Source organism: Oryctolagus cuniculus, chromosome 12, assembly GCF_051225735.1.
Source record: "Oryctolagus cuniculus isolate XC-2025 breed Fujian yellow rabbit chromosome 12, ASM5122573v1, whole genome shotgun sequence".
Lineage (NCBI taxonomy): Eukaryota > Metazoa > Chordata > Mammalia > Lagomorpha > Leporidae > Oryctolagus > Oryctolagus cuniculus.
This window is the reverse complement of record NC_142878.1, coordinates 105,107,483-105,120,951: the sequence shown is the minus strand read 5'-3', so window position 1 is coordinate 105,120,951 and position 13,469 is coordinate 105,107,483. Positions and strand designations below refer to the sequence as shown.

At 47.0% G+C, this 13,469-nt stretch overlaps 1 long non-coding RNA gene across 1 annotated transcript in view; it reads right to left on the bottom strand.

Moving 5' to 3' along the window:
• Positions 1-3,957: 3,957 nt before the first annotated feature.
• Positions 3,958-13,469, bottom strand: part of LOC149123205 (uncharacterized) — a 30,347-nt gene continuing 20,835 nt past the window's right edge. The window contains exons 3-4 of the long non-coding RNA XR_016217663.1: positions 11,612-11,746; positions 3,958-4,873 (exon numbers count right to left, since the gene is read on the bottom strand). This is a non-coding gene — a long non-coding RNA (uncharacterized LOC149123205). The remainder of the gene's footprint in view (positions 4,874-11,611; positions 11,747-13,469) is intronic.

Genomic DNA, 13,469 nt, shown 5'->3' with positions numbered 1-13,469 from the left:
AGAGAGAGAGAGAGAGAGAGAGGTCTTCCATCCGCTGGTTCACTTCCTATTTCACTCCCCATTTTCATTCCATTTGGCTGCAATGGCCAGGGCTGGGCTGATCCAAAGCCAGGAGCCAGGAGCTTCTTCCTGGTCTCCCACGTGGGTGCAGGGCCCAAGCACTTGGACCATCCTCTACTACTTTCCCAGGCCACAGCAGAGAGCTGGATCGGAAGTGGAGCAGCTGGGACTCAAACTGGCCCCCACATGGGATGCCGGCACTACAGGAGGTGGTTTTATCTGCTACGCCACAGTGCTGGCCCAGAAGCTGAGTTTCTAACTGTAACACAAAACCCAAAAGGCATCCAGGAAAAATACAGACAGATTCATTTAGAAAACATTTTCTGAATGATACAAGCACCAATTAAAAAAATGCAGAACAGAGCTACAGGGCTTGGGTTCAAGTCCCAGCTCCACTTCAGAGTCCAGCTTCCTGCTAACACTCACCGTGGAAGGCAGCAGTGACAGCTCAGGTCTGCACACGTGGGAGTCCGGATGGAGTTCCCAGTCCCCTGGGTCCCTGCTACCCACAAGGGAGTCCAGACAGAGGAGTTCCCAGTTCCCAGTTTGGGCTTCATTGCAAGCATTTAGGGTGTGAACCAGCGAACAAGAGATATGTATCTCTCTTTCTCCTGTTTTTCTTTCAAATTAATTAATTTTAAAAACTTTTTTCCTAAAAAAGACAAACAACAAACCGTGAAAAAAATTTTTGATTTACATCACAAGTGAGTATATTAATTCATATACCAGGGTACTGCAAACAGTTCATGAAAATTGAATTAAAAGCTAAGATTAGGGGTCGCCACTGTGGTACAGTGGGTTAAAGCCATAGCCTACAGCACTGGCATCCCATATGGGATTCAAGCAGGGTTCGAGTCCTGGCTGTTCCACTTCCGATCCAGCTCTCTGCCATGGCCTGGGAAAGCAGTGGAAGATGGCCCAAGTCCTTGAGCCATCCCCATGGAAGACCTGGATGAAGCTCCTGGCTCCTGGCTTTGGGTCAGCTCAGCTCTGGCCATTGTGGTCATTTGGGGAATGAACCAGCAGATGGAAGACCTCTCTTTCTTTCTGGCTCTACCTCTCTCTGTAACTGTGTCTTTCAAATAAATAAAGTAAGTCTTTAAAAATGAAGCTAAGATTAAACCATTTAAAGCCATGCGTAGCGTTTTCATAACTTGTATTTTCCCTGAAGATTTGGAAGACTGTCATATGCCTGAACTTTAACATTTTTTCCAGCAGGCTAAACTTATCTTTTCATTCCACTTTGCACACGTTACGAAGAACCTTCAAAAGTGAAGAACTGTACAAGAAGAAGCTAAAGCTTGAATAGGAACACGGCCAAAATATATGAAGATGCCCTTCCGCAAACAGGAAAACAAGTATCTTTTTTACATATGAAAAACATATCAACCTGCTTCCTAATAAGAACAATGGAATAAGAATGATGCCGACGGTATTTTTTTGTTACCTCCCGGGTTGATAAGCATCACGAAGACTGATCAAATTCTGCACTGTTCAGGTACTCTCCAATGCTTCCCTAGAAAGTACAAATCCGTGCCACCTCTCTGGCAGGTGCTGTGATGGCATCCATCAAACGGTGACCTCATTAGTGCCCATCTACCTCATGTATCCCCCAGATAGCACTCATGTATTATCCATGTGGTCATGGAGCAGTGTTGGGACAGACAAGTATCAGACACCATCCCTCGGTCTGCAACTGGTTAAGTACATTGTGGTCCACTGCGTGATACAAAGTGTACAGTTGTGATACACAATGAAGCATGGACGCATGGATGCAATGTCTCAGGGGTGTGCAAGATTCTGCTGCGAAGCAGCCGTGCAGAGAGGGGCAGGGGGTGCAGGGGCCGGAGGATGGAGGAAGCCTTTCCTATCACCACGGATCCCAGTTAGAAGCAAACAGGGATACATTTTGAAAATTAGGCCACAAAATATCCTTAATAAATTAACAGCAACAACCACCCTACTCCAAAGTAAAAAAACAAACAAACTAAAAACAAACAAACAAACAAAAAAAACCACACTCCCAATAAAAAGCACACATTGGGCAAAAGATGAGACCAACAAGGCAGAGGAATGGTGGGCCATCAGCTGTTGAGTTTTGACAAGAAAAGAGAAGGAAAAAACCATCACAGCGTTTGTCAGTGCAAAGTGGAGGATGGGCGGGGCGATCCTGGCAGGGGGCGGAGAGGAAGGGAGGAAGCAAAACCAGGATCCCCGGGTGGCTGAGAGCAAGGAGCCAGCAACTGCCCGCCCGTGAGCAGGAAACAGCACCCCAGGCTGCACGGTCCGTTTTAGGGCCTGTGGGAAGCTCATTATCCCTCGCAGGATTTACAGTCAGAGCCCCATGCAAATGCATGCAGGTTGCCTTCCCTCCCACGGGTTGTAAAGTAAAAGGAAAATAAAAACCTTAACAGGAACCAGGAGCCGCAGGAAGAGACTGAAGGAGGTGTCTGTAGGGAGCAGGTGCAGCCTGGCTGTGGAGGGGCCCCACTCCCCCAGGGGAGGGCTGGGGGTGTGCTCCTGGCTCCAGCGCCGGCCGCCAGCCTCCTGCCACTGTGGGCCCTGGGGGGGCAGCCACGGTGGGCTGAGCTCCCACTCTTGCTCTCTCCCCAGCCAGCCCCGCCATTGGGGAATGAACCAGCAGACGGAAACTCTCTCTCTCTCTCTCTCTCTCTCTCTCTCTCATTGTCTCTCTGCCTCTCAAATAAATTCTTTAACAACTTCCAAGTGAACACCTTGGCACGGTGACAGTGACAATCCCAGCAATTCCAAGTTTCTGACGGCTGTCCTGCTTCCAATACCTCCCTCCCACTCGATGCCTGTGGCAGCCTTGTGAGTGAGGGCTTCTCCCCATTTTATGGATGGAGATGTGGAGGCTCGGAGCACCCAAACAGCTTTGCAAACATCTCACAGGCCCAAGGTGGGGAGGCCAGGGTTGCAGCCAGGTAGCAGTGCCTTCCTAGACGACTTCCAGACAGAGCTCACTCCCCCTCCACCCCACGAAGCCACCCGCACGGTGTAGGAGACACGGACGCCTTCTCCAGGGAGGAGGTCGGGCTGGAGAAGTCCCGCCCATCACTAGGCACCCCACAGAGATCAGGGGCACAGTCGCAGGTGGTCACTTGCCAACATCGGCAAGAAGGGGAATGACTCAGGAATCGATGAGGTTGGTTTCCTTGGAAACCACCCACCTGAAGGAACGCCAGTGTGTCCCTGGGCGGATGAAGGAGCCCCTGAAGTCTAAGTCAGGGGCCTGAAGGGACACATGTGCTGTCAGGCGGGAGCTGTAAGATTGCGCTGATCAACCTTGGTTCCAGCACCTGCTGGGCCAGGTCAAGGAGCCGAACTTGAGCTTGTAGGACAGGCAACACCTCTTCTGCCGGCCGCTAAGGGATTTTAGGAAAGTGCTGTTGGTGAGCCCCTAGCGCTTGCCCATAGCTCCCCAGCCTCGGGGCGTGTCTGAGAAACCAAACCCACTCCTAGACCTGGTTGCCTCTTTCTGCTCTTGGTGCACCTGGGCGCGGATTCTCACATAGTTGGCACCTGTCTTCCCCGACTGCCTCTCCTAACCTGGGCTCTCCTCTTCACTGAACACCCCTGCGGTTTCTCCACTTCCTTCCCCAGGGCCCAGTGAGCTGCACTTGGCGGCGGCCCTGTGGACGAACCCCAGGGAAGCACCTGCTGTCCTCCCTGCACCTGGCTATACGGCAGGCAGCCTGGGCTAAAGGAGACTTGCTTTCCCAAGGGCTGGCTCCTCTAAGTGGCCAAACAAAGCCAGGCTTCCAAGAACCCAGTGCAGGATCCAGGTCTTTCCCGTGCAGCCCCTGGGGCGGTAGCAACCTCACCTGTCCTCCCCCACTCCCCACAACACCCAGGATACACCTGAAAGTTTCCTGCGCCTGCTCCTATGCACTGCCTCTCACACCACCTTCACTCCCACAAGTGGTGAGGGCCCAAGACTCACAGAGCTGAATCTTCCCACAGTACAGCATCCGGGAAGCTGGCTCCTGAGCAGATGGGGGGTGTCTCCCAGGCGCCCCAGCCCACCATGCACCTGTGGCAGGACAGAGGAGTGTGCTGATGGTGACACCCACTCTATTGGCCTCTGGGGCTGAAATATCAGAGCGAGACAGGAAGAAGGCCATGAAGAGATCCGTCTCCCTGAGCCCGGCTGCACAGAAATGGGTTTTGTGGCGTGTTGTGCCCGAGAAAGTGCCATTCCTTGCTTAACGCACGCCAGTCCGTGCCTTGTTCTTCACTGAAGATGTCACTTGACAAATGTCACTTGACAGTCCGGGGGCGGCGGCTGCGAGGCAGCCTGTCTGGAAATGGTCATTTTGGAATCCAAGGGGAAAAGCGAAGGATTTCAAGGCTGGGGCAGGGAGGAAGCCAGAGGCATTGCAGCACTGCTGGTAGGGGCCAGGGTCAGGCCCAGTCTTGTCGCACGTCCCCGCGGAGGCTGGGGCCTGTGATCAGACCAAGAACACAGGCGACTGTGTTTTATTCCGGTCCTGCCTCTCAGGGGCGTAGCTGTTTTTCTCAGATAAAGTGCAGGGGAACAGAATGAGGTCAGCACTTATGAAGCACTTACTGTGTGCTACAGTGGACTGTGTGTTCTATGTGTTTTCTCTCTGGTCCTCACCCCAGTCTGTTCGCCAGGCTGTGCCCACTTCACGGTTGAGGAAATTCAAGCTCAGAGAAGGTAATTGCTTTGCCCAAAGCCACACAGCTTAAAATGAACACAGGCTTTACTGGGACTCGAGGTCAGTTTCCTTCGGCACCAAAGCCCATTTGCTGTTTTCCTGGATAATTCCTTAAAAAAAAAAAAAAGATTGATTTATTTATTTGAAAGGCAGAGTCACAGAGAGGCAGAGGCAGAGAGAGAGAGAGAGGTCTTCCATCTTCTGGGTCACTCCCCAGATGGCCGTAATGGCTGGAGCTGCGCCGATCAGAAGTCAGGAGCCAAGGTTGGGGCACAGAGGGGAGGCTCCGTGTCATCTCCTGCATGTTCCCCCACCCCGCACCACCGCCACAACCGGCCAGAGAAATCCTCAGTTTATAGGAAGCCGGGCAGGGCTTGGCTTTGCATTTCGTCCCCTGAAAGCTCTTTTGGCCAATCTACAAATTCCTCCAGCTCCTCTATGAAGATTTTTTTTTTCAATTAAGAAAATCCAATACAGAATAATTCAAACTTATTAAAAAGTATGGGAAATAAAATTACACTCAGATTCATCACCTAGATTCAATCGACAGTTCTCTATTGTCAGACTGACTCTGATTGTTTGGGGAAAGAAATAAAAGCCACAGCAACCATCATTCCTCTCTCTCCCTTCTCCCTCTATCCAGGAGCAATCACCTCATTTAATCCCAGAGTTGGTACGGAGCGTTCTATTATGTGAGAGACAATGAGTTTCGGAGCAAGGCTCTGAGACCACACTCCCAGCTCCTCTAATCACTAATTAAATTTCATCATCTGTAAAATAAAGTTGGGTGAATTAAATGAGGGGGAATATTTAGGTCCCTTAAACCATGCTTGGCACATACAGGTGCTCTACGTTTCTTGGCCATGTAGTACTATAATGTAATATGTTTATGTACTTTCTTTTTTTAAAAAAAAGATTTATTTATTTATTTGAAAGAGTTATGCAGAGAGAGGAGAGGCAGAGAGAGAGAGAGAGAGAGAGGTCTTCCATCCACTGGTTCACTCCCCAATTGGCTGCAACAGCCAGAACTGTGCTGATCTAAAGCCAGGAGCCAGGAGCTTCTTCTGGGTCTCCCACGTGGGTGCAGGGGCCCAAGCACTTGGGCCATCTTCCACTGCTTTCCCAGGTCATAGCAGAAAGCTGGATTGGAAGTGGAGCAGCCAGGACTGGAACCGGCACCCATATGGGATGCTGGTGCTTCAGGCAGGGCGTTAACCCGATGTGCCACAGCGCCAGCCCTTATGTACTTTCTTTTTAAATGTTTAAAAAGCTATTTGTGAGAGGGAGAGAGAGCGGGCTCCCTTCCACTGGTTCACTTCCCCAAGGGTCTACAACAGAAGCGAGGAGCCAGGATCTCAATCAGGGTCTCCTACAGTGTAGCAGGAACCCAACTACTTAACCATCCCCGCTGCCTCCCAGGGTCTGCCTTAACAGGAGGCCAAATCAGGAACTGACACCAGGACTTGAACCCAGGCTCTCCACCATGAGATGCATGCATTTTTTAAAAGTTTTTATTTTAATTTGAAAGGCAGAGAGACAGAGAGAGACACAGAGAGAGAGACACACACACACAGAGATCTTCCACCCACCGATTCACTCCCCAGATGCCTGCGACAGCCAGAGCTGGGCCAGGCTGAAGTCAGCAGCCAGGAACTATAGCTGGATCTCCCACACGGGTGGCCGGGACTCATGTACCTGAGACTCACATCTCTCTCTAACGTTGCCTTTCAAATAAATAAAATAAATCATAAATAGGGGGTGTCAGAGAAGAAAGTCTCAAATGGAAAGATGTTTCATGAATGAAAAGGCTCAATATTTAATGCCTGTTGGCTTACGCATTTATAGATCTATAGAAATGTCAATGGCAGCCACTGAACTTGAGGAGCTGATTTGGAAAGTAGAGGAAGAGGCCAAGATTAGCTAAGAAAACTTGGAAAAGCGATAGGAGAGGTCCTATCAGGACCTAGAGGTCCTATTGTCCTATTAGGCATCAAAAATCTTTCTAAAGACACGGCAGTTAAAACAAGTTGGTGGTGTTGCCAGGGAAGCACACAGGAAGGATCAGGAGCCCATGGCATATTTGACAGACTCGTCACTCAGATCAGAAGGGAAGGGCGGGGCAATGCTCAAACAGCAGCTCCTCCACACAGGATAACACTCCTGCTCGGACAAAGACTGCGGATGGGCTACATTGTGACGAGCTCAAGTTCAAGAGCTTTAGAAGCAAATACAGGAGAATATCTCCATTGCATCCGAGGAGGACAGGCTGTCTCAAAATGCGCACAAAAGCACAAATCATGCAAGAAAAGGCTGAAGAATTGGACTACATGAAAAATGGCGAGTTTATACAACCAAAGGCACTATAAACACAGTATAAAGCGAGTCATGGATTGGGAAAACATTTACAATGCATTTGCCTGAAAAAAGATCAATATCCGGAATACATAAGGAATTAACTTATAGAAATCAATGTGAAGCAGATGAACAACCCAATATAAAAATGGGCAGTAGGCCGGCGCCGCGGCTCACTAGGCTGATCCTCTGCCTTGTGGCGCTGGCACCCTGGGTTCTAGTCCCGGTCAGGGCACCGGATTCTGTCCCAGTTGCCCCTCTTCCAGGCCAGCTCTCTGCTGTGGCCAGGGAGTGCAGTGGAGGATGGCCCAAGTGCTTGGGCCCTGCACCCCATGGGAGACCAGGAGAAGCACCTGGCTCCTGCCATCGGATCAGCGCGGTGCGCCGGCCGCAGCACACCAGCCGTGGCAGCCATTGGAGGGTGAACCAACGGCAAAGGAAGACCTTTCTCTCTGTCTCTCTCTCTCTCACTGTCCACTCTGCCTGTCGAAAAAAAAAATGGGCAAAGCAGTGGGTAGGAAATTTACAAAAGACATCCAAGGTGCCAATGCATGAACAGACGCGCAATCCCAGTCGTAATCAGAGAAAAGTAAAACTAAACTGTGAGATACACATCTGTACCATTAGGTTATTGAAGATGTTAGAAGATTAATAACAGCTTTGGTCCCTGCAAGAAGGAATTTAGCATCATCGTTTTGGCCAAGATGGCATCGTACTGACGGGATTTACGTCTTGTTGGGAGCAGTAGCTGAAAAAAATCAGTGAGTGCCATCACAAGGAGTTCAAGACTGGCAAGTGTGTGTCCCCAGTCAGAGGGCAACGCCGTGTCACCCAAGGACCGACAGCCACCCTGTTCCCACCGAACCAGGCTTCAAAGCGAGCCTCAGAGCTTGGAATGTTTCCATTGTGCTCCAGGATAGAGCTCAAGAATACGCAGAGGAAGCAAACAGTATCTGGGGCGTGGGAAGTTGTAGTGGACTCCCAGCTCCTCTGGGCATGGCCTGTGCCTGAGTTTCATCATCGGCAGGTAAAGTTGGGTGAATGAAATGGGCTAATACAGCAAAGCCCCTTGAACGGCGGTTGGCACACGTAGGTTTCCAAGTGTCTTATTGCTGTGATGGATGTGTTACGACACGTGTGGTGGTTGTAATCTGTGTGTATCATAAGAAGTCTTTCCTCCAGGCGTCTAATTCTCGCATGTGTACGTGGGGATATGGGTTCTGACTTAATGCAGTCGTTGTGAAAGAGCTAGGGGGAGCTCCGGGGTCCATCATTAGATGGAAGTCTATTCCCACAGAGGGGTAATATGCCTTGTTAACAACGAACTGGATCCGTATACACCAACATACTCAACTCTCACAGCATGCCCTTGAGTGTTAAAAGCCATCTTCAAATCAGGAATGCAGCATTTTATTTATGTGTAGTCATAAAATACCCCAGAACAGCCATGCACATTACTGATAGATATGCATGTATGTTCAAGAAGCTGTAAACAGAGGCGGGTGTTTGGTGTAGCGGCTACGATGCCAGTTTGGGGGTGGGTGCTATCGCAGGAGGGTTTAACCTGCTGCTGGGTGCTCGCATTCCACGCAGGACTGTCTGGACTTTCAGCCTGACCTTTACTTCCTACTAGCTCCCTGCTAATGCGCACACATTATTACACCTGCTATGCCACAATGCCTGCCCCGCTCTGACAGCCTTAACTAAAACTCTCTAATTTCCTTCATAAGTCTTGGAAGCCTTTTGTATTTACCCCCAAAAATAAATAATCCACGTGTGACTCTTGTTCACCTTCGGCATGCATGTGTTAATAGATTGTCCATCAATGTTGTGTTTCCCGCATCTCCCAAAACTGTGCAGGAGCCCTCTGTTTTGAGGCCGGCGTGGTCAGCTTTCTGAGCTCTGTCTGAGCAGGTAGCATCCTGGGTCCTGGGTTCATCCCAGGTCTCTGACCTCCAATGGCTGCAGGGAGGAGGCGAGCGGGGGACGGGCACAGGGCAGGGCAGCCCTGAGCGTGGCAGCAGAGCAGTGGGTGGAGCACTTTCTGGTGTCTGAGCGAGACCTTCCCAGGCCTGTTCTGCACAGGATTTTTCGGGGATTGCCAACATGATGAAGTGGGATGCTCCTTGCTGCTGAGTGCCGAGCTGGAGTCTCCGGCTTCCTGTAGGTTCCCTGGGCAAATACCCTCCAGTAAACATGGTTTTGTAGAAACGCTTGGAGAGCAGAGGCTCCCCTTGCTCACGGCTGAGGCCTTTCACAGAGGAACACTGTTGGATCAGCTTTCGTTTGGTGAGTGTTTGTCTAGAAAATTATATTGGGGCGCGTGCTGTGGTGCAGCGGGTAAAGCTGCTGCCTGCAGTGCCGGCATCCCATATGGGCGCTGGTTCAAGTCCTGGCTGCTCCTCTTCCCATCCAGCTCTCTGCTATGACCTGGGAAAGCAGTAGAAGATGGCCCAAGTGCTTGGACCCCTGCACCCGCGTGGGAGACCTGGAAGAAGCTCCTGGCTCCTGGCTTTGCATAGGTGCAGCTTCAGCAGTTGGGGAGTGAACCCGCAGATGGAAGACCTCTCTCTCTCTCTCTCTCTCTCTCTCTCTCTGCCTCTCCTTCTCTAACTCTTTCAAATAAATAAATAAATAAATAAATATTTTTAAAAAATTATATTGACTTGTCTCTCTGCTTGTGTATTTTAGATGCGTCTTAAAAAAAAAAGCATCTGGCTACCCTTCAAATGCATTTTTTTAGCCAAAAGTGGGAATTTATATCTTTTGACAGATAAAAATAATACTGCTGTATTTATTAAGTTTAATAACATTTTTGGAATTGTGTGTTTCCCTATTTTGTAGTTTCTTTTTATTGGGCTTTTTTGTTTGCTGTTGTTTTAAATCTGTATTTATTTATTTATTTGAAAACTAGAGGGACAGAGACAGAACAAGATCTTCCATCTGCTGTTTCACTCCCCTCATGGCTGCAATGGCCAGGGCTGGGCCAGGCAGAGGCCAGGAGCCAGGAGCTTCTTCCCGGTCTCCCATGTGGGTGGAAGGGGCCCAAGGACTTGGGCCATCATCTGCTTCCTTCCCAGGGGCATTAGTAGGAAACTGGATTGGAAGTGGAGCAGCCGGGACTCAAAACGGTGCTCATGCGGGATGCTGGCCTCGCGGGTGGCAGCGTCACCCACTGAGCCACAAGGCGGGCCCCTCTTACTTTGATTTGTTTTCAATATTTTCCAATGGACTGTTTAAGTTTTCTTTGTTTTTCCTTCTCATGTATCTTGAGTTGGGTTCATGAAATTTTCTTTATTCTACTTGAGTTCTCTCTGCTAATTTTGAAATTAGCTACTCAGCTTTTATGAGAGAGAGAGAATTAAGAAAAATCTAAAGCTAACCAATACCTCTGCCTTCCTCTCAAACAATGCAAAGTCTCAGGACACATTACCTTTAATCACGTTCCTCCCTTCTTCCAGGTGATTGCTCTTAGGAATTATCTGACAGATATGCATTTTTAAAGTTTTTGATAGTCACATATAAAAATTAAATGAAACAGTTAAAATTATTTTTATAATGTGATTTATATAGCCAATATATACAAAATATCACTTCAACATGTAATCAATATAAAAATATGAGTCATACATTGTTAAATACTGTTTTTGAGATTTGATGTGTATATTTACAATATAACTTCATTCAGACAATAAATATTTTATCAGAAATAATGGATTTCTATTTAGATTTTATAAACTTTGCGATTGAAAAATTATTTTCCACATATCAAGTTGTTCCAAAGACATTTGGACATTTTTAAAATTATTGAGTTGGGCCGGCTCCGTGGCTCACTAGGCTAATCCTCCACCTGCGGTGCCGGCACACCGGGTTCTAGTCCCGGTTGGGGCGCCGGATTCTGTCCTGGTTGCCCCTCTTCCAGGCCAGCTCTCTGCTGTGGCCAGGGAGTACAGTGGAGGATGGCCCAAGTGCTTGAGCCCTGCACCCCATGGGAGACCAGGAGACGCACCTGGCTCCTGCCATCGGATCAGCGCGGTGCGCCGGCCGTGGCGGCCACTGGAGGGTGGACCAACGGCAAAGGAAGACCTTTCTCTCTGTCTCTCTCTCACTGTCCACTCTGCCTGTCAAAAAAAAAAAACAAAAAACAAACAAAAATTATTGAGTTGACTGGTGAAAAATATTAAAATTTTCAAAAAGTTTTAACCATGGTAAAATATTTTAAGTGTATAGTTCAGCAGCATGGGGAATATTCGCACTGTGTGTGTAATGATCTTGAGAACTTCCTGATTTTCCAGAACTGAGACCCTATAGCTCACAACCAGCTATGGTCTGAAAAAATTAAATGGGAAATCTCAGAAATAAATAATTGATAGGTTTCAATTGTGTGCCATGCTAAGTAGCAGGTGAAATCTTACACTGTGCCCCAAGAGGTCAGTCCTCGCTTCGCACCCTGTGTGCACCCTGTCCTTGCAGCTTGCAAATCACTCAGTCGTTACCTGAGCCATCCGGCCAGCCGCAGCAGGATGACGGTGCTCGTGCCCAGGAACCTCTGTGCCGTGGCCCACCTGCTACGTGGCAAAGCCAGCGTCTGTCTCACCGTCCTGTGGGCGTTACAGCAGCTCACATTGTTGCTAGAGGAATGGTGAACACAGTAGATTCAGAGAGAGAGAGTGGATGAGAGTGGGACCACATTCATGTAACTCTTACTACAGTCAATTGTTGTAATTATTCTGTTAGTTATTCTTGTTAAATCTCTGATTGGGTTCTTCTTTTTATAGTTCCTTAAGGTATAAAGTTAAATTGTTGGCTTGGAATCTTTTATTTTTCCATGTAAATGCTACTACTATAAATGTTCCCCAGAACCATTATTTGCTGCTTGATATACGTTTGGGTATGTCACGTCTGCTTCCATTAATCTCACACTATTTTCTAATTTCTCTTGGGAGTTCTTTTTGGATCCATTGTTTACTCCAAAACACAAGTTGCAACATTTGCATCCACAGTGACAAGAGTGATTCAACTTTCTAGAAGAATTTGTGAGGCAAAAGCATGCTGATTTCAAAACTACATTTTCCAAATTGAGTAAACTCACTAACTCTTGTATAAACCATTATTAGCATCTAATTCAAAGACGGTATTGCATAAATTGAAAGTAACTATAAATTTATCAAATAGTAACAAATCATCAAATAGTAACAAAACATTCTTAAAATTTATCTTACAGTTTTATATCCAATTTATATAATGCTGTAAGGTAGGAAAATGTGTAAGATCATTGTTACTGATTTGTATTATTAAAAGGTTCAATTTCCGTATGGATTCTTATAGCTGTTTAGTTAGTAGAAACTTTATTTTCCAATGCATCTCATTTACATACAGTGTGAGGTCAGTGGAGAAGTGTCTTGAGTATTTATAAAGCACTTCTTCTATTTTAAGAAAATCTTGAATTTGGGTTACATATTTGTTAAAACTCTCTCATAACTCAGCCAATGAAAATTGACAACGTGTAAGTGATCCCTAACTGTTTTGTTTTCTGTTTCAACAGTCTGATAGACTAAATTCACAGCATTCAAATGTCCAGACTGAACGATTTTGAAAGCTTCATGAAGAACGCTGTTTGTAGAGCCTGCGTCCTGAAAACAAGCACAGATATTTTCCAACAATGTATCCACAGTGGGATGATGCAGGAAGCAAAGCATCGGTGTTCTACTTTTAATATTGATTATATTTTACATAGCTTGAGCGATCTCTTGGCTAAGTGATTTTTTGGACAAATTTAAAATATTCAAAAATATTTATTTTGCAAGTTTGATTTTTTCAGGCCAGTACTTGACCTTTCTTTAAAAATTTGGGAATTCTTTGATATCAAATATACAGAAAGCATTAACTAGACAAGGTTTTCCATTGCACAACTCTTACACAGCCAAAGAAAAATGATTTACAATTTTTCATCTTTGAGTCAATTGATTTTTGCTATTGCTTTATATTGCTGTAAAGGTCTCTGCCCTATCAGGAGCTTTTGGTGGCTTAATTAAGGATTTTTCACTTTTAGTAAAATATTATTTTTAGATTTTCCTTATGATTTTCTACCAATGTAACCATAACTGAAATCAACAAAAATTTCTTCCGTCATCATTCCATGTGGAATGGCCTTGTATTTAGTACAAGAATCCAAGACTGTGGAGCCACAGCTGGGCAAAAAAAAGTTACAAATTCAAATTCTGTGACTTGTGCTACTGCCACAAAATAACCCAATTCATTACAAGACTGCATCCATACGTAAGAAGAAATGTTTTCAAACTGAGGGTCCATTGATTCTAAATAAATATGTGATGAGTTTTTGTGATTGGTACC